This window comes from Pseudophryne corroboree, chromosome 4 (assembly GCF_028390025.1).
Source record: "Pseudophryne corroboree isolate aPseCor3 chromosome 4, aPseCor3.hap2, whole genome shotgun sequence".
Taxonomy (NCBI): Eukaryota; Metazoa; Chordata; class Amphibia; order Anura; family Myobatrachidae; genus Pseudophryne; species Pseudophryne corroboree.
Genome location: NC_086447.1, coordinates 197,150,359 through 197,169,232, shown reverse-complemented (window position 1 = coordinate 197,169,232; position 18,874 = coordinate 197,150,359). Strand labels below are relative to the sequence as shown.

The 18,874-nt window shown below is 37.8% G+C and overlaps 22 non-coding genes across 22 annotated transcripts; all 22 read left to right on the top strand.

The window, feature by feature from the left end:
• Positions 1 to 226: 226 nt before the first annotated feature.
• TRNAF-GAA (transfer RNA phenylalanine (anticodon GAA)) lies at positions 227 to 299 on the top strand. Its single transcript has one exon. It is a non-coding gene; the product is annotated as a tRNA-Phe (tRNA).
• An 811-nt stretch (positions 300 to 1,110) lies between these two features.
• Positions 1,111 to 1,183, top strand: TRNAF-GAA (transfer RNA phenylalanine (anticodon GAA)). Its single transcript has one exon. It is a non-coding gene; the product is annotated as a tRNA-Phe (tRNA).
• An 817-nt stretch (positions 1,184 to 2,000) lies between these two features.
• TRNAF-GAA (transfer RNA phenylalanine (anticodon GAA)) lies at positions 2,001 to 2,073 on the top strand. Its single transcript has one exon. It is a non-coding gene; the product is annotated as a tRNA-Phe (tRNA).
• Positions 2,074 to 2,884: 811 nt separating this feature from the next.
• On the top strand, positions 2,885 to 2,957 carry TRNAF-GAA (transfer RNA phenylalanine (anticodon GAA)). Its single transcript has one exon. It is a non-coding gene; the product is annotated as a tRNA-Phe (tRNA).
• Positions 2,958 to 3,772: 815 nt separating this feature from the next.
• TRNAF-GAA (transfer RNA phenylalanine (anticodon GAA)) lies at positions 3,773 to 3,845 on the top strand. Its single transcript has one exon. It is a non-coding gene; the product is annotated as a tRNA-Phe (tRNA).
• Positions 3,846 to 4,439: 594 nt separating this feature from the next.
• On the top strand, positions 4,440 to 4,512 carry TRNAF-GAA (transfer RNA phenylalanine (anticodon GAA)). Its single transcript has one exon. It is a non-coding gene; the product is annotated as a tRNA-Phe (tRNA).
• Positions 4,513 to 5,323: 811 nt separating this feature from the next.
• Positions 5,324 to 5,396, top strand: TRNAF-GAA (transfer RNA phenylalanine (anticodon GAA)). Its single transcript has one exon. It is a non-coding gene; the product is annotated as a tRNA-Phe (tRNA).
• Positions 5,397 to 6,211: 815 nt separating this feature from the next.
• TRNAF-GAA (transfer RNA phenylalanine (anticodon GAA)) lies at positions 6,212 to 6,284 on the top strand. The gene has a single exon. It is a non-coding gene; the product is annotated as a tRNA-Phe (tRNA).
• Positions 6,285 to 7,139: 855 nt separating this feature from the next.
• Positions 7,140 to 7,212, top strand: TRNAF-GAA (transfer RNA phenylalanine (anticodon GAA)). The gene has a single exon. It is a non-coding gene; the product is annotated as a tRNA-Phe (tRNA).
• An 817-nt stretch (positions 7,213 to 8,029) lies between these two features.
• Positions 8,030 to 8,102, top strand: TRNAF-GAA (transfer RNA phenylalanine (anticodon GAA)). Its single transcript has one exon. It is a non-coding gene; the product is annotated as a tRNA-Phe (tRNA).
• Positions 8,103 to 8,914: 812 nt separating this feature from the next.
• On the top strand, positions 8,915 to 8,987 carry TRNAF-GAA (transfer RNA phenylalanine (anticodon GAA)). The gene has a single exon. It is a non-coding gene; the product is annotated as a tRNA-Phe (tRNA).
• An 814-nt stretch (positions 8,988 to 9,801) lies between these two features.
• On the top strand, positions 9,802 to 9,874 carry TRNAF-GAA (transfer RNA phenylalanine (anticodon GAA)). Its single transcript has one exon. It is a non-coding gene; the product is annotated as a tRNA-Phe (tRNA).
• An 812-nt stretch (positions 9,875 to 10,686) lies between these two features.
• Positions 10,687 to 10,759, top strand: TRNAF-GAA (transfer RNA phenylalanine (anticodon GAA)). The gene has a single exon. It is a non-coding gene; the product is annotated as a tRNA-Phe (tRNA).
• An 812-nt stretch (positions 10,760 to 11,571) lies between these two features.
• Positions 11,572 to 11,644, top strand: TRNAF-GAA (transfer RNA phenylalanine (anticodon GAA)). The gene has a single exon. It is a non-coding gene; the product is annotated as a tRNA-Phe (tRNA).
• Positions 11,645 to 12,457: 813 nt separating this feature from the next.
• On the top strand, positions 12,458 to 12,530 carry TRNAF-GAA (transfer RNA phenylalanine (anticodon GAA)). The gene has a single exon. It is a non-coding gene; the product is annotated as a tRNA-Phe (tRNA).
• An 811-nt stretch (positions 12,531 to 13,341) lies between these two features.
• Positions 13,342 to 13,414, top strand: TRNAF-GAA (transfer RNA phenylalanine (anticodon GAA)). The gene has a single exon. It is a non-coding gene; the product is annotated as a tRNA-Phe (tRNA).
• An 814-nt stretch (positions 13,415 to 14,228) lies between these two features.
• On the top strand, positions 14,229 to 14,301 carry TRNAF-GAA (transfer RNA phenylalanine (anticodon GAA)). The gene has a single exon. It is a non-coding gene; the product is annotated as a tRNA-Phe (tRNA).
• An 815-nt stretch (positions 14,302 to 15,116) lies between these two features.
• On the top strand, positions 15,117 to 15,189 carry TRNAF-GAA (transfer RNA phenylalanine (anticodon GAA)). The gene has a single exon. It is a non-coding gene; the product is annotated as a tRNA-Phe (tRNA).
• Positions 15,190 to 16,001: 812 nt separating this feature from the next.
• On the top strand, positions 16,002 to 16,074 carry TRNAF-GAA (transfer RNA phenylalanine (anticodon GAA)). Its single transcript has one exon. It is a non-coding gene; the product is annotated as a tRNA-Phe (tRNA).
• An 813-nt stretch (positions 16,075 to 16,887) lies between these two features.
• Positions 16,888 to 16,960, top strand: TRNAF-GAA (transfer RNA phenylalanine (anticodon GAA)). The gene has a single exon. It is a non-coding gene; the product is annotated as a tRNA-Phe (tRNA).
• An 814-nt stretch (positions 16,961 to 17,774) lies between these two features.
• TRNAF-GAA (transfer RNA phenylalanine (anticodon GAA)) lies at positions 17,775 to 17,847 on the top strand. Its single transcript has one exon. It is a non-coding gene; the product is annotated as a tRNA-Phe (tRNA).
• An 812-nt stretch (positions 17,848 to 18,659) lies between these two features.
• Positions 18,660 to 18,732, top strand: TRNAF-GAA (transfer RNA phenylalanine (anticodon GAA)). Its single transcript has one exon. It is a non-coding gene; the product is annotated as a tRNA-Phe (tRNA).
• Positions 18,733 to 18,874: the final 142 nt, after the last annotated feature.

Below are 18,874 nucleotides of genomic sequence, written 5' to 3'. Positions count from 1 at the left end.
GTCAGACTTACACGCAATAGCTCTTTTGTGAGAGCATTAAACTGAAGATCTAAAGGTCCTGGGTTTGATCCCAGGATTCGGCATGTTTAGTTGCTGTATTTTTGTTACAGAATAGCAATTTACCAGCAGAATCTTTCATTATCAGGTGTTGTTCATCAAGAACACTTAATGCTCTTTTTTTCCCCAGCCTAAAACCCCAAATACGGCTTGACATCTTTCACAATTAGCCGAAATAGCTCAGTTGGGAGAGCGTTAGACTGAAGATCTAAAGGTCCCTGGTTCGATCCCGGGTTTCGGCATATTTAGTTGCTGTTTTTTTGTTACAGAATAGCAATTTAGCAGCAGAAACTGCCGTGTTCAGGTTCTGGTCTTCAAGATCATTTCATGTTATTACAGTTTGCATTATTATTAGCCCCAATAAAAGAATTTCTTATTAGTAGAGCTTGGCGAAATAGCTCAGTTGTGACAACATTAGACTGAAGATCTAAGGGTGTCTTGTTCAATCCTGGGGTTTAGCATGATTGGGTGTTTGCTTTTGCTACTGAATAGCAATTTAGCTGCAAAAACTGTTGTTTTCAGTTTTTGATCTTGAAAAACATTTTATGTTATTTCAGTTTGCAAAATCTTTAGCTCCAAAAAAAGACATTCTTATCAGTATAGCTTGCCAAAATAGCTCAGTTGTGAGAGCAATAGACTGAAGACCTTAAAATCCCTAGTACGATCGTGGGTTTCCACATGTTTGGGTGTTTGCAGTTTGTTACTGAGTAGCAATTCAGCAAAAAGAAATTTAGCAGCTGAAACTTTCATTTTCAGGTTTCGCCCTCTAGGACACTTGATGTTCTTTCAGTATGCCTTATCTTAAACACCAAAAAAGACTTTCCAAATGTCAGATGTAGCTGCAATAGCTAATTTGGGAGAGCATTAGACTGAAGATCTATAAGTCCCTGGTTCGATCCCGGGTTTCGGCATGTTTAGTAGCTGTATTTTTGTTACAGAATAGCAATTTACCAGCAGAATCTTTCATTATAAGGTGTTGCTCTTCAAGAGCACTTGATGCTCTTTTTTTCCCAACCTAAAACCCCAAATACGACTTGGCATCTGTCACAATTAGCTGAAATAGTTCAGTTGGGAGAGCGTTAGACTGAAGATCTAAAGGTCCCTGGTTCGATCCTGGGTTTCGGCATATTATTTAGTTGCTGTTTTTTTTGTTACAGAATAGCAATTTAGCAGCAGAAACTGCCGTGTTCAGGTTCTGGTCTTCAAGAACATTTCATGTTATTACAGTTTGCATTATTATTAGCCCCAATAAAAGAATTTCTTATTAGTAGGGCTTGGCGAAATAGCTCAGTTGTGACAACATTAGACTGAAGATCTAAGGGTGTCTTGTTCAATCCTGGGGTTTAGCATGGTTGGGTGTTTGCTTTTGCTACTGAATAGCAATTTAGCAGCAAAAACTGTTGTGTTCAGGTTTTGATCTTGAAAAGCATTTTATGTTATTTCAGTTTGCAAAATCTTTAGCTCCTAAAAAAAGACATTCTTATCAGTATAGCTTGCCAAAATAGCTCAGTTGTGAGAGCAATAGACTGAAGACCTTAAAATCCCTAGTACGATCGTGGGTTTCCACATGTTTGGGTGTTTGCAGTTTGTTACTGAGTAGCAATTCAGCAAAAAGAAATTTAACAGCAGAAACTTTCATTTTCAGGTTTCGCCCTCTAGGACACTTGATGTTCTTTCAGTTTGCCTTATCTTAAACACCAAAAAAGACTTTCTAAACGTCAGACTTACACGCAATAGCTCTTTTGTGAGAGCATTAAACTGAAGATCTAAAGGTCCTGGGTTTGATCCCAGGATTCGGCATGTTTAGTTGCTGTATTTTTGTTACAGAATAGCAATTTACCAGCAGAATCTTTCATTATCAGGTGTTGTTCATCAAGAACACTTAATGCTCTTTTTTTCCCCAGCCTAAAACCCCAAATACGGCTTGACATCTTTCACAATTAGCCGAAATAGCTCAGTTGGGAGAGCGTTAGACTGAAGATCTAAAGGTCCCTGGTTCGATCCCGGGTTTCGGCATATTTAGTTGCTGTTTTTTTGTTACAGAATAGCAATTTAGCAGCAGAAACTGCCGTGTTCAGGTTCTGGTCTTAAAGATCATTTCATGTTATTACAGTTTGCATTATTATTAGCCCCAATAAAAGAACTTCTTATTAGTAGAGCTTGGCGAAATAGCTCAGTTGTGACAACATTAGACTGAAGATCTAAGGGTGTCTTGTTCAATCCTGGGGTTTAGCATGATTGGGTGTTTGCTTTTGCTACTGAATAGCAATTTAGCTGCAAAAACTGTTGTTTTCAGTTTTTGATCTTGAAAAACATTTTATGTTATTTCAGTTTGCTAAATCTTTAGCTCCAAAAAAAGACATTCTTATCAGTATAGCTTGCCAAAATAGCTCAGTTGTGAGAGCAATAGACTGAAGACCTTAAAATCCCTAGTACGATCGTGGGTTTCCACATGTTTGGGTGTTTGCAGTTTGTTACTGAGTAGCAATTCAGCAAAAAGAAATTTAGCAGCTGAAACTTTCATTTTCAGGTTTCGCCCTCTAGGACACTTGATGTTCTTTCAGTTTGCCTTATCTTAAACACCAAAAAAGACTTTCCAAATGTCAGATGTAGCTGCAATAGCTAATTTGGGAGAGCATTAGACTGAAGATCTATAAGTCCCTGGTTCGATCCCGGGTTTCGGCATGTTTAGTAGCTGTATTTTTGTTACAGAATAGCAATTTACCAGCAGAATCTTTCATTATAAGGTGTTGCTCTTCAAGAGCACTTGATGCTCTTTTTTTCCCAACCTAAAACCCCAAATACGACTTGGCATCTGTCACAATTAGCTGAAATAGTTCAGTTGGGAGAGCGTTAGACTGAAGATCTAAAGGTCCCTGGTTTGATCCTGGGTTTCGGCATATTATTTAGTTGCTGTTTTTTTTGTTACAGAATAGCAATTTAGCAGCAGAAACTGCCGTGTTCAGGTTCTGGTCTTCAAGAACATTTCATGTTATTACAGTTTGCATTATTATTAGCCCCAATAAAAGAATTTCTTATTAGTAGGGCTTGGCGAAATAGCTCAGTTGTGACAACATTAGACTGAAGATCTAAGGGTGTCTTGTTCAATCCTGGGGTTTAGCATGGTTGGGTGTTTGCTTTTGCTACTGAATAGCAATTTAGCAGCAAAAACTGTTGTGTTCAGGTTTTGATCTTGAAAAGCATTTTGTTATTTCAGTTTGCAAAATCTTTAGCTCCTAAAAAAAGACATTCTTATCAGTATAGCTTGCCAAAATAGCTCAGTTGTGAGAGCAATAGACTGAAGACCTTAAAATCCCTAGTACGATCGTGGGTTTCCACATGTTTGGGTGTTTGCAGTTTGTTACTGAGTAGCAATTCAGCAAAAAGAAATTTAACAGCAGAAACTTTCATTTTCAGGTTTCGCCCTCTAGGACACTTGATGTTCTTTCAGTTTACCTTATCTTAAACACCAAAAAAGACTTTCTAAACGTCAGACTTACACGCAATATCTCTTTTGTGAGAGCATTAAACTGAAGATCTAAAGGTCCTGGGTTCGATCCCAGGATTCGGCATGTTTAGTTGCTGTATTTTTGTTACAGAATAGCAATTTACCAGCAGAATCTTTCATTATCAGGTGTTGTTCATCAAGAACACTTAATGCTCTTTTTTTCCACAGCCTAAAACCCCAAATACGGCTTGACATCTTTCACAATTAGCCGAAATAGCTCAGTTGGGAGAGCGTTAGACTGAAGATCTAAAGGTCCCTGGTTCGATCCCGGGTTTCTGCATATTTAGTTGCTGCTTTTTTTGTTACAGAATAGCAATTTAGCAGCAGAAACTGCCGTGTTCAGGTTTTGATCTTGAAAAACATTTTATGTTATTTCAGTTTGCAAAATCTTTAGCTCCAAAAAAAGACATTCTTATCAGTATAGCTTGCCAAAATAGCTCAGTTGTGAGAGCAATAGACTGAAGACCTTAAAATCCCTAGTACGATCGTGGGTTTCCACATGTTTGGGTGTTTGCATTTTGTTACTGAGTAGCAATTCAGCAAAAAGAAATTTAGCAGCAGAAACGTTTATTTTCAGGTTTCGCCCTCTAGGACACTTGATGTTCTTTCAGTTTGCCTTATCTTAAACACCAAAAAAGACTTTCCAAATGTCAGACGTAGCTGCAATAGCTCATTTGGGAGATCATTAGACTGAAGATCTATAAGTCCCTGGTTCGATCCCGGGTTTCGGCATGTTTAGTAGCTGTATTTTTGTTACAGAATAGCAATTTACCAGCAGAATCTTTCATTATAAGGTGTTGCTCTTCAAGAACACTTGATGCTCTTTTTTTCCCAACCTAAAACCCCAAATACGACTTCACATCTGTCACAATTAGCCGAAATAGCTCAGTTTGGAGAGCGTTAGACTGAAGATCTAAAGGTCCCTGGTTCGATCCTGGGTTTTGGCATATTTAGTTGCTGTTTTTTTTGTTACAGAATAGCAATTTAGCAGCAGAAACTGCCGTGTTCAGGTTCTGGTCTTCAAGAACATTTCATGTTATTACAGTTTGCATTATTATTAGCCCCAATAAAATAATTTCTTATTAGTAGAGCTTGGCGAAATAGCTCAGTTGTGACAACATTAGACTGAAGATCTAAGGGTGTCTTGTTCAATCCTGGGGTTTAGCATGGTTGGTGTTTGCTTTTGCTACTGAATAGCAATTTAGCAGCAAAAACTGTTGTTTTCAGTTTTTGATCTTGAAAAACATTTTATGTTATTTCAGTTTGCAAAATCTTTAGCTCCAAAAAAAGACATTCTTATCAGTATAGCTTGCCAAAATAGCTCAGTTGTGAGAGCAATAGACTGAAGACCTTAAAATCCCTAGTACGATCGTGGGTTTCCACATGTTTGGGTGTTTGCATTTTGTTACTGAGTAGCAATTCAGCAAAAAGAAATTTAGCAGCAGAAACGTTTATTTTCAGGTTTCGCCCTCTAGGACACTTGATGTTCTTTCAGTTTGCCTTATCTTAAACACCAAAAAAGACTTTCCAAATGTCAGACGTAGCTGCAATAGCTCATTTGGGAGAGCATTAGACTGAAGATCTATAAGTCCCTGGTTAGATCCCGGGATTCGGCATGTTTAGTAGCTGTATTTTTGTTACAGAATAGAAATTTACCAGCAGAATCTTTCATTTTAAGGTGTTGCTCTTCAAGAACACTTGATGCTCTTTTTTTCCCAACCTAAAACCCCAAATACGACTTCACATCTGTCACAATTAGCCGAAATAGCTCAGTTGGGAGAGCGTTAGACTGAAGATCTAAAGGTCCCTGGTTCGATCCCGGGTTTCTGCATATTTAGTTGCTGTTTTTTTGTTACAGAATAGCAATTTAGCAGCAGAAACTGCCGTGTTCAGGTTCTGGTCTTCAAGAACATTTCATGTTATTACAGTTTGCATTATTATTAGCCCCAATAAAAGAATGTCTTATTAGTAGAGCTTGGCGAAATAGCTCAGTTGTGACAACATTAGACTGAAGATCTAAGGGTGTCTTGTTCAATCCTGGGGTTTAGCATGGTTGGGTGTTTGCTTTTGCTACTGAATAGCAATTTAGCAGCAAAAACTGTTGTGTTCAGGTTTTGATCTTGAAAAGCATTTTATGTTATTTCAGTTTGCAAAATCTTTAGCTCCTAAAAAAAAGACATTCTTATCAGTATAGCTTGCCAAAATAGCTCAGTTGTGAGAGCAATAGACTGAAGACCTTAAAATCCCTAGTACGATCGTGGGTTTCCACATGTTTGGGTGTTTGCAGTTTGTTACTGAGTAGCAATTCAGCAAAAAGAAATTTAGCAGCTGAAACTTTCATTTTCAGGTTTCGCCCTCTAGGACACTTGATGTTCTTTCAGTTTGCCTTATCTTAAACACCAAAAAAGACTTTCTAAACGTCAGACTTACACGCAATAGCTCTTTTGTGAGAGCATTAAACTGAAGATCTAAAGGTCCTGGGTTTGATCCCAGGATTCGGCATGTTTAGTTGCTGTATTTTTGTTACAGAATAGCAATTTACCAGCAGAATCTTTCATTATCAGGTGTTGTTCATCAAGAACACTTAATGCTCTTTTTTTCCCCCAGCCTAAAACCCCAAATACGGCTTGACATCTTTCACAATTAGCCGAAATAGCTCAGTTGGGAGAGCGTTAGGCTGAAGATCTAAAGGTCCCTGGTTCGATCCCGGGTTTCGGCATATTTAGTTGCTGTTTTTTTGTTACAGAATAGCAATTTAGCAGCAGAAACTGCCGTGTTCAGGTTCTGGTCTTCAAGATCATTTCATGTTATTACAGTTTGCATTATTATTAGCCCCAATAAAAGAATTTCTTATTAGTAGAGCTTGGCGAAATAGCTCAGTTGTGACAACATTAGACTGAAGATCTAAGGGTGTCTTGTTCAATCCTGGGGTTTAGCATGGTTGGGTGTTTGCTTTTGCTACTGAATAGCAATTTAGCTGCAAAAACTGTTGTTTTCAGTTTTTGATCTTGAAAAACATTTTATGTTATTTCAGTTTGCAAAATCTTTAGCTCCAAAAAAAGACATTCTTATCAGTATAGCTTGCCAAAATAGCTCAGTTGTGAGAGCAATAGACTGAAGACCTTAAAATCCCTAGTACGATCGTGGGTTTCCACATGTTTGGGTGTTTGCAGTTTGTTACTGAGTTGCAATTCAGCAAAAAGAAATTTAGCAGCTGAAACTTTCATTTTCAGGTTTCGCCCTCTAGGACACTTGATGTTCTTTCAGTTTGCCTTATCTTAAACACCAAAAAAGACTTTCCAAATGTCAGATGTAGCTGCAATAGCTAATTTGGGAGAGCATTAGACTGAAGATCTATAAGTCCCTGGTTCGATCCCGGGTTTCGGCATGTTTAAGATCTATAAGTCCCTGGTTCGATCCCGGGTTTCGGCATGTTTAGTAGCTGTATTTTTGTTACAGAATAGCAATTTACCAGCAGAATCTTTCATTATAAGGTGTTGCTCTTCAAGAGCACTTGATGCTCTTTTTTTCCCAACCTAAAACCCCAAATACGACTTTGCATCTGTCATAATTAGCTGAAATAGTTCAGTTGGGAGAGCGTTAGACTGAAGATCTAAAGGTCCCTGGTTCGATCCTGGGTTTCGGCATATTATTTAGTTGCTGGTTTTTTTGTTACAGAATAGCAATTTAGCAGCAGAAACTGCCGTGTTCAGGTTCTGGTCTTCAAGAACATTTCATGTTATTACAGTTTGCATTATTATTAGCCCCAATAAAAGAATTTCTTATTAGTAGGGCTTGGCGAAATAGCTCAGTTGTGACAACATTAGACTGAAGATCTAAGGGTGTCTTGTTCAATCCTGGGGTTTAGCATGGTTGGGTGTTTGCTTTTGCTACTGAATAGCAATTTAGCAGCAAAAACTGTTGTGTTCAGGTTTTGATCTTGAAAAGCATTTTATGTTATTTCAGTTTGCAAAATCTTTAGCTCCTAAAAAAAGACATTCTTATCAGTATAGCTTGCCAAAATAGCTCAGTTGTGAGAGCAATAGACTGAAGACCTTAAAATCCCTAGTACGATCGTGGGTTTCCACATGTTTGGGTGTTTGCAGTTTGTTACTGAGTAGCAATTCAGCAAAAAGAAATTTAACAGCAGAAACTTTCATTTTCAGGTTTCGCCCTCTAGGACACTTGATGTTCTTTCAGTTTGCCTTATCTTAAACACCAAAAAAGACTTTCTAAACGTCAGACTTACACGCAATAGCTCTTTTGTGAGAGCATTAAACTGAAGATCTAAAGGTCCTGGGTTTGATCCCAGGATTCGGCATGTTTAGTTGCTGTATTTTTGTTACAGAATAGCAATTTACCAGCAGAATCTTTCATTATCAGGTGTTGTTCATCAAGAACACTTAATGCTCTTTTTTTCCCCAGCCTAAAACCCCAAATACGGCTTGACATCTTTCACAATTAGCCGAAATAGCTCAGTTGGGAGAGCGTTAGACTGAAGATCTAAAGGTCCCTGGTTCGATCCCGGGTTTCGGCATATTTAGTTGCTGTTTTTTTGTTACAGAATAGCAATTTAGCAGCAGAAACTGCCGTGTTCAGGTTCTGGTCTTCAAGATCATTTCATGTTATTACAGTTTGCATTATTATTAGCCCCAATAAAATAATTTCTTATTAGTAGAGCTTGGCGAAATAGCTCAGTTGTGACAACATTAGACTGAAGATCTAAGGGTGTCTTGTTCAATCCTGGGGTTTAGCATGATTGGGTGTTTGCTTTTGCCACTGAATAGCAATTTAGCTGCAAAAACTGTTGTTTTCAGATTTTTGATCTTGAAAAACATTTTATGTTATTTCAGTTTGCAAAATCTTTAGCTCCAAAAAAAGACATTCTTATCAGTATAGCTTGCCAAAATAGCTCAGTTGTGAGAGCAATAGACTGAAGACCTTAAAATCCCTAGTACGATCGTGGGTTTCCACATGTTTGGGTGTTTGCAGTTTGTTACTGAGTAGCAATTCAGCAAAAAGAAATTTAGCAGCTGAAACTTTCATTTTCAGGTTTCGCCCTCTAGGACACTTGATGTTCTTTCAGTTTGCCTTATCTTAAACACCAAAAAAGACTTTCCAAATGTCAGATGTAGCTGCAATAGCTAATTTGGGAGAGCATTAGACTGAAGATCTATAAGTCCCTGGTTCGATCCCGGGTTTCGGCATGTTTAGTAGCTGTATTTTTGTTACAGAATAGCAATTTACCAGCAGAATCTTTCATTATAAGGTGTTGCTCTTCAAGAACACTTGATGCTCTTTTTTTCCCAACCTAAAACCCCAAATACGACTTTGCATCTGTCACAATTAGCTGAAATAGTTCAGTTGGGAGAGCGTTAGACTGAAGATCTAAAGGTCCCTGGTTCGATCCTGGGTTTCGGCATATTTAGTTGCTGTTTTTTTTGTTACAGAATAGCAATTTAGCAGCAGAAACTGCCGTGTTCAGGTTCTGGTCTTCAAGAACATTTCATGTTATTACAGTTTGCATTATTATTAGCCCCAATAAAAGAATTTCTTATTAGTAGAGCTTGGCGAAATAGCTCAGTTGTGACAACATTAGACTGAAGATCTAAGGGTGTCTTGTTCAATCCTGGGGTTTAGCATGGTTGGGTGTTTGCTTTTGCTACTGAATAGCAATTTAGCAGCAAAAACTGTTGTGTTCAGGTTTTGATCTTGAAAAGCATTTTATGTTATTTCAGTTTGCAAAATCTTTAGCTCCTAAAAAAAGACATTCTTATCAGTATAGCTTGCCAAAATAGCTCAGTTGTGAAAGCAATAGACTGAAGACCTTAAAATCCCTAGTACGATCGTGGGTTTCCACATGTTTGGGTGTTTGCAGTTTGTTACTGAGTAGCAATTCAGCAAAAAGAAATTTAACAGCAGAAACTTTCATTTTCAGGTTTCGCCCTCTAGGACACTTGATGTTCTTTCAGTTTACCTTATCTTAAACACCAAAAAAGACTTTCTAAACGTCAGACTTACACGCAATATCTCTTTTGTGAGAGCATTAAACTGAAGATCTAAAGGTCCTGGGTTCGATCCCAGGATTCGGCATGTTTAGTTGCTGTATTTTTGTTACAGAATAGCAATTTACCAGCAGAATCTTTCATTATCAGGTGTTGTTCATCAAGAACACTTAATGCTCTTTTTTTCCCCAGCCTAAAACCCCAAATACGGCTTGACATCTTTCACAATTAGCCGAAATAGCTCAGTTGGGAGAGCGTTAGACTGAAGATCTAAAGGTTCCTGGTTCGATCCCGGGTTTCGGCATATTTAGTTGCTGTTTTTTTTGTTACAGAATAGCAATTTAGCAGCAGAAACTGCCGTGTTCAGGTTCTGGTCTTCAAGAACATTTCATGTTATTACAGTTTGCATTATTATTAGCCCCAATAAAAGAATTTCTTATTAGTAGAGCTTGGCGAAATAGCTCAGTTGTGACAACATTAGACTGAAGATCTAAGGGTGTCTTGTTCAATCCTGGGGTTTAGCATGGTTGGGTGTTTGCTTTTGCTACTGAATAGCAATTTAGCAGCAAAAACTGTTGTGTTCAGGTTTTGATCTTGAAAAACATTTTATGTTATTTCAGTTTGCAAAATCTTTAGCTCCAAAAAAAGACATTCTTATCAGTATAGCTTGCCAAAATAGCTCAGTTGTGAGAGCAATAGACTGAAGACCTTAAAATCCCTAGTACGATCGTGGGTTTCCACATGTTTGGGTGTTTGCATTTTGTTACTGAGTAGCAATTCAGCAAAAAGAAATTTAGCAGCAGAAACGTTTATTTTCAGGTTTCGCCCTCTAGGACACTTGATGTTCTTTCAGTTTGCCTTATCTTAAACACCAAAAAAGACTTTCCAAATGTCAGACGTAGCTGCAATAGCTCATTTGTGAGATCATTAGACTGAAGATCTATAAGTCCCTGGTTCGATCCCGGGTTTCGGCATGTTTAGTAGCTGTATTTTTGTTACAGAATAGCAATTTACCAGCAGAATCTTTCATTATAAGGTGTTGCTCTTCAAGAACACTTGATGCTCTTTTTTTCCCAACCTAAAACCCCAAATACGACTTCACATCTGTCACAATTAGCCGAAATAGCTCAGTTGGGAGAGCGTTAGACTGAAGATCTAAAGGTCCCTGGTTCGATCCCGGGTTTTGGCATATTTAGTTGCTGTTTTTTTTGTTACAGAATAGCAATTTAGCAGCAGAAACTGCCGTGTTCAGGTTCTGGTCTTCAAGAACATTTCATGTTATTACAGTTTGCATTATTATTAGCCCCAATAAAATAATTTCTTATTAGTAGAGCTTGGCGAAATAGCTCAGTTGTGACAACATTAGACTGAAGATCTAAGGGTGTCTTGTTCAATCCTGGGGTTTAGCATGGTTGGGTGTTTGCTTTTGCTACTGAATAGCAATTTAGCAGCAAAAACTGTTGTTTTCAGTTTTTGATCTTGAAAAACATTTTATGTTATTTCAGTTTGCAAAATCTTTAGCTCCAAAAAAAGACATTCTTATCAGTATAGCTTGCCAAAATAGCTCAGTTGTGAGAGCAATAGACTGAAGACCTTAAAATCCCTAGTACGATCGTGGGTTTCCACATGTTTGGGTGTTTGCATTTTGTTACTGAGTAGCAATTCAGCAAAAAGAAATTTAGCAGCAGAAACGTTTATTTTCAGGTTTCGCCCTCTAGGACACTTGATGTTCTTTCAGTTTGCCTTATCTTAAACACCAAAAAAGACTTTCCAAATGTCAGACGTAGCTGCAATAGCTCATTTGGGAGAGCATTAGACTGAAGATCTATAAGTCCCTGGTTAGATCCCGGGATTCGGCATGTTTAGTAGCTGTATTTTTGTTACAGAATAGAAATTTACCAGCAGAATCTTTCATTATAAGGTGTTGCTCTTCAAGAACAATTGATGCTCTTTTTTTCCCAACCTAAAACCCCAAATACGACTTCACATCTATCACAATTAGCCGAAATAGCTCAGTTGGGAGAGCGTTACACTGAAGATCTAAAGGTCCCTGGTTCGATCCCGGGTTTCTGCATATTTAGTTGCTGTTTTTTTGTTACAGAATAGCAATTTAGCAGCAGAAACTGCCGTGTTCAGGTTCTGGTCTTCAAGAACATTTCATGTTATTACAGTTTGCATTATTATTAGCCCCAATAAAAGAATGTCTTATTAGTAGAGCTTGGCGAAATAGCTCAGTTGTGACAACATTAGACTGAAGATCTAAGGGTGTCTTGTTCAATCCTGGGGTTTAGCATGGTTGGGTGTTTGCTTTTGCTACTGAATAGCAATTTAGCAGCAAAAACTGTTGTGTTCAGGTTTTGATCTTGAAAAGCATTTTATGTTATTTCAGTTTGCAAAATCTTTAGCTCCTAAAAAAAGACATTCTTATCAGTATAGCTTGCCAAAATAGCTCAGTTGTGAGAGCAATAGACTGAAGACCTTAAAATCCCTAGTACGATCGTGGGTTTCCACATGTTTGGGTGTTTGCAGTTTGTTACTGAGTAGCAATTCAGCAAAAAGAAATTTAGCAGCAGAAACTTTCATTTTCAGGTTTCGCCCTCTAGGACACTTGATGTTCTTTCAGTTTGCCTTATCTTAAACACCAAAAAAGACTTTCTAAACGTCAGACTTACACGCAATAGCTCTTTTGTGAGAGCATTAAACTGAAGATCTAAAGGTCCTGGGTTTGATCCCAGGATTCGGCATGTTTAGTTGCTGTATTTTTGTTACAGAATAGCAATTTACCAGCAGAATCTTTCATTATCAGGTGTTGTTCATCAAGAACACTTAATGCTCTTTTTTTCCCCAGCCTAAAACCCCAAATACGACTTCACATCTTTCACAATTAGCCGAAATAGCTCAGTTGGGAGAGCGTTAGACTGAAGATCTAAAGGTCCCTGGTTCGATCCCGGGTTTCGGCATATTTAGTTGCTGTTTTTTTGTTACAGAATAGCAATTTAGCAGCAGAAACTGCCGTGTTCAGGTTCTGGTCTTCAAGATCATTTCATGTTATTACAGTTTGCATTATTATTAGCCCCAATAAAAGAATTTCTTATTAGTAGAGCTTGGCGAAATAGCTCAGTTGTGACAACATTAGACTGAAGATCTAAGGGTGTCTTGTTCAATCCTGGGGTTTAGCATGATTGGGTGTTTGCTTTTGCTACTGAATAGCAATTTAGCTGCAAAAACTGTTGTTTTCAGTTTTTGATCTTGAAAAACATTTTATGTTATTTCAGTTTGCAAAATCTTTAGCTCCAAAAAAAGACATTCTTATCAGTATAGCTTGCCAAAATAGCTCAGTTGTGAGAGCAATAGACTGAAGACCTTAAAATCCCTAGTACGATTGTGGGTTTCCACATGTTTGGGTGTTTGCAGTTTGTTACTGAGTAGCAATTCAGCAAAAAGAAATTTAGCAGCTGAAACTTTCATTTTCAGGTTTCGCCCTCTAGGACACTTGATGTTCTTTCAGTTTGCCTTATCTTAAACACCAAAAAAGACTTTCCAAATGTCAGACGTAGCTGCAATAGCTAATTTGGGAGAGCATTGGACTGAAGATCTATAAGTCCCTGGTTTGATCCCGGGTTTCGGCATGTTTAGTAGCTGTATTTTTGTTACAGAATAGCAATTTACCAGCAGAATCTTTCATTATAAGGTGTTGCTCTTCAAGAACACTTGATGCTCTTTTTTTCCCAACCTAAAACCCCAAATACGACTTTGCATCTGTCACAATTAGCTGAAATAGTTCAGTTGGGAAAGCGTTAGACTGAAGATCTAAAGGTCCCTGGTTCGATCCTGGGTTTCGGCATATTTAGTTGCTGTTTTTTTTGTTACAGAATAGCAATTTAGCAGCAGAAACTGCCGTGTTCAGGTTCTGGTCTTCAAGAACATTTCATGTTATTACAGTTTGCATTATTATTAGCCCCAATAAAATAATTTCTTATTAGTAGAGCTTGGCGAAATAGCTCAGTTGTGACAACATTAGACTGAAGATCTAAGGGTGTCTTGTTCAATCCTGGGGTTTAGCATGGTTGGGTGTTTGCTTTTGCTACTGAATAGCAATTTAGCAGCAAAAACTGTTGTGTTCAGGTTTTGATCTTGAAAAGCATTTTATGTTATTTCAGTTTGCAAAATCTTTAGCTCCTAAAAAAAGACATTCTTATCAGTATAGCTTGCCAAAATAGCTCAGTTGTGAGAGCAATAGACTGAAGACCTTAAAATCCCTAGTACGATCGTGGGTTTCCACATGTTTGGGTGTTTGCAGTTTGTTACTGAGTAGCAATTCAGCAAAAAGAAATTTAACAGCAGAAACTTTCATTTTCAGGTTTCGCCCTCTAGGACACTTGATGTTCTTTCAGTTTGCCTTATCTTAAACACCAAAAAAGACTTTCTAAACGTCAGACTTACACGCAATATCTCTTTTGTGAGAGCATTAAACTGAAGATCTAAAGGTCCTGGGTTCGATCCCAGGATTCGGCATGTTTAGTTGCTGTATTTTTGTTACAGAATAGCAATTTACCAGCAGAATCTTTCATTATCAGGTGTTGTTCATCAAGAACACTTAATGCTCTTTTTTTTCCCAGCCTAAAACCCCAAATACGGCTTGACATCTTTCACAATTAGCCGAAATAGCTCAGTTGGGAGAGCGTTAGACTGAAGATCTAAAGGTCCCTGGTTCTATCCTGGGTTTCGGCATATTTAGTTGCTGTTTTTTTGGTTACAGAATAGCAATTTAGCAGCAGAAACTGCCGTGTTCAGGTTCTGGTCTTCAAGATCATTTCATGTTATTACAGTTTGCATTATTATTAGCCCCAATAAAAGAATTTCTTATTAGTAGAGCTTGGCGAAATAGCTCAGTTGTGAGAACATTAGACTGAAGATCTAAGGGTGTCTTGTTCAATCCTGGGGTTTAGCATGGTTGGGTGTTTGCTTTTGCTACTGAATAGCAATTTAGCAGCAAAAACTGTTGTTTTCAGTTTTTGATCTTGAAAAACATTTTATGTTATTTCAGTTTGCAAAATCTTTAGCTCCAAAAAAAAAAGACATTCTTATCAGTATTGCTTGCCAAAATAGCTCAGTTGTGAGAGCAATAGACTGAAGACCTTAAAATCCCTAGTACGATCGTGGGTTTCCACATGTTTGGGTGTTTGCAGTTTGTTACTGAGTAGCAATTCAGCAAAAAGAAATTTAGCAGCAGAAACTTTCATTTTCAAGTTTCGCCCTCTAGGACACTTGATGTTCTTTCAGTTTGCCTTATCTTAAACACCAAAAAAGACTTTCAAAACGTAAGACTTACACGCAATAGCTCTTTTGTGAGAGCATCAAACTGAAGATCTAAAGGTCCTGGGTTCGATCCCAGGATTCGGCATGTTTAGTAGCTGTATTTTTGTTACAGAATAGCAATTTACCAGCAGAATCTTTCATTATAAGGTGTTGCTCTTCAAGAACACTTGATGCTCTTTTTTTCCCAACCTAAAACCCCAAATACGACTTGACATCTTTCACAATTAGCCGAAATAGCTCAGTTGGGAGAGCGTTAGACTGAAGATCTAAAGGTCCCTGGTTCGATCCCGGGTTTCGGCATATTTAGTTGCTGTTTTTTTTGTTACAGAATAGCAATTTAGCAGCAGAAACTGCCGTGTTCAGGTTCTGGTCTTCAAGAACATTTCATGTTATTACAGTTTGCATTATTATTAGCCCCAATAAAATAATTTCTTATTAGTAGAGCTTGGCGAAATAGCTCAGTTGTGACAACATTAGACTGAAGATCTAAGGGTGTCTTGTTCAATCCTGGGGTTTAGCATGGTTGGGTGTTTGCTTTTGCTACTGAATAGCAATTTAGCAGCAAAAACTGTTGTTTTCAGTTTTTGATCTTGAAAAACATTTTATGTTATTTCAGTTTGCAAAATCTTTAGCTCCAAAAAAAGACATTCTTATCAGTATAGCTTGCCAAAATAGCTCAGTTGTGAGAGCAATAGACTGAAGACCTTAAAATCCCTAGTACGATCGTGGGTTTCCACATGTTTGGGTGTTTGCATTTTGTTACTGAGTAGCAATTCAGCAAAAAGAAATTTAGCAGCAGAAATGTTTATTTTCAGGTTTCGTCCTCTAGGACACTTGATGTTCTTTCAGTTTGCCTTATCTTAAACACCAAAAAAGACTTTCCAAATGTCAGACGTAGCTGCAATATCTCATTTGGGAGAGCATTAGACTGAAGATCTATAAGTCCCTGGTTCGATCCCGGGTTTCGGCATGTTTAGTAGCTGTATTTTTGTTACAGAATAGCAATTTACCAGCAGAATCTTTCATTATAAGGTGTTGCTCTTCAAGAACACTTGATGCTCTTTTTTTCCCAACCTAAAACCCCAAATACGACTTCACATCTGTTACAATTAGCTGAAATAGCTCAGTTGGGAGAGCGTTAGACTGAAGATCTAAAGGTCCCTGGTTCGATCCCGGGTTTCGGCATATTTAGTTGCTGTTTTTTTTGTTACAGAATAGCAATTTAGCAGCAGAAACTGCTGTGTTCAGGTTCTGGTCTTCAAGAACATTTCATGTTATTACAGTTTGCATTATTATTAGCCCCAATAAAATAATTTCTTATTAGTAGAGCTTGGTGAAATAGCTCAGTTGTGACAACATTAGACTGAAGATCTAAGGGTGTCTTGTTCAATCCTGGGGTTTAGCATGGTTGGGTGTTTGCTTTTGCTACTGAATAGCAATTTAGTAGCAAAAACTGTTGTGTTCAGGTTTTGATCTTGAAAAGCATTTTATGTTATTTCAGTTTGCAAAATCTTTAGCTCCTAAAAAAAGACATTCTTATCAGTATAGCTTGCCAAAATAGCTCAGTTGTGAGAGCAATAGACTGAAGACCTTAAAATCCCTAGTACGATCGTGGGTTTCCACATGTTTGGGTGTTTGCAGTTTGTTACTGAGTAGCAATTCAGCAAAAAGAAATTTAGCAGCTGAAACTTTCATTTTCAGGTTTCGCCCTCTAGGACACTTGATGTTCTTTCAGTTTGCCTTATCTTAAACACCAAAAAAGACTTTCCAAATGTCAGATGTAGCTGCAATAGCTAATTTGGGAGAGCATTAGACTGAAGATCTATAAGTCCCTGGTTCGATCCCGGGTTTCGGCATGTTTAGTAGCTGTATTTTTGTTACAGAATAGCAATTTACCAGCAGAATCTTTCATTATAAGGTGTTGCTCTTCAAGAACACTTGATGCTCTTTTTTTCCCAACCTAAAACCCCAAATACGACTTTGCATCTGTCACAATTAGCTGAAATAGTTCAGTTGGGAGAGCGTTAGACTGAAGATCTAAAGGTCCCTGGTTCGATCCTGGGTTTCGGCATATTTAGTTGCTGTTTTTTTTGTTACAGAATAGCAATTTAGCAGCAGAAACTGCCGTGTTCAGGTTCTGGTCTTCAAGAACATTTCATGTTATTACAGTTTGCATTATTATTAGCCCCAATAAAAGAATTTCTTATTAGTAGAGCTTGGCGAAATAGCTCAGTTGTGACAACATTAGACTGAAGATCTAAGGGTGTCTTGTTCAATCCTGGGGTTTAGCATGGTTGGGTGTTTGCTTTTGCTACTGAATAGCAATTTAGCAGCAAAAACTGTTGTGTTCAGGTTTTGATCTTGAAAAGCATTTTATGTTATTTCAGTTTGCAAAATCTTTAGCTCCTAAAAAAAGACATTCTTATCAGTATAGCTTGCCAAAATAGCTCAGTTGTGAAAGCAATAGACTGAAGACCTTAAAATCCCTAGTACGATCGTGGGTTTCCACATGTTTGGGTGTTTGCAGTTTGTTACTGAGTAGCAATTCAGCAAAAAGAAATTTAACAGCAGAAACTTTCATTTTCAGGTTTCGCCCTCTAGGACACTTGATGTTCTTTCAGTTTACCTTATCTTAAACACCAAAAAAGACTTTCTAAACGTCAGACTTACACGCAATATCTCTTTTGTGAGAGCATTAAACTGAAGATCTAAAGGTCCTGGGTTCGATCCCAGGATTCGGCATGTTTAGTTGCTGTATTTTTGTTACAGAATAGCAATTTACCAGCAGAATCTTTCATTATCAGGTGTTGTTCATCAAGAACACTTAATGCTCTTTTTTTCCCCAGCCTAAAACCCCAAATACGGCTTGACATCTTTCACAATTAGCCGAAATAGCTCAGTTGGGAGAGCGTTAGACTGAAGATCTAAAGGTTCCTGGTTCGATCCCGGGTTTTGGCATATTTAGTTGCTGTTTTTTTTGTTACAGAATAGCAATTTAGCAGCAGAAACTGCCGTGTTCAGGTTCTGGTCTTCAAGAACATTTCATGTTATTACAGTTTGCATTATTATTAGCCCCAATAAAAGAATTTCTTATTAGTAGAGCTTGGCGAAATAGCTCAGTTGTGACAACATTAGACTGAAGATCTAAGGGTGTCTTGTTCAATCCTGGGGTTTAGCATGGTTGGGTGTTTGCTTTTGCTACTGAATAGCAATTTAGCAGCAAAAACTGTTGTGTTCAGGTTTTGATCTTGAAAAACATTTTATGTTATTTCAGTTTGCAAAATCTTTAGCTCCAAAAAAAGACATTCTTATCAGTATAGCTTGCCAAAATAGCTCAGTTGTGAGAGCAATAGACTGAAGACCTTAAAATCCCTAGTACGATCGTGGGTTTCCACATGTTTGGGTGTTTGCATTTTGTTACTGAGTAGCAATTCAGCAAAAAGAAATTTAGCAGCAGAAACGTTTATTTTCAGGTTTCGCCCTCTAGGACACTTGATGTTCTTTCAGTTTGCCTTATCTTAAACACCAAAAAAGACTTTCCAAATGTCAGACGTAGCTGCAATAGCTCATTTGGGAGATCATTAGACTGAAGATCTATAAGTCCCTGGTTCGATCCCGGGTTTCGGCATGTTTAGTAGCTGTATTTTTGTTACAGAATAGCAATTTACCAGCAGAATCTTTCATTATAAGGTGTTGCTCTTCAAGAACACTTGATGCTCTTTTTTTCCCAACCTAAAACCCCAAATACGACTTCACATCTGTCACAATTAGCCGAAATAGCTCAGTTGGGAGAGCGTTAGACTGAAGATCTAAAGGTCCCTGGTTCGATCCCGGGTTTTGGCATATTTAGTTGCTGTTTTTTTTGTTACAGAATAGCAATTTAGCAGCAGAAACTGCCGTGTTCAGGTTCTGGTCTTCAAGAACATTTCATGTTATTACAGTTTGCATTATTATTAGCCCCAATAAAATAATTTCTTATTAGTAG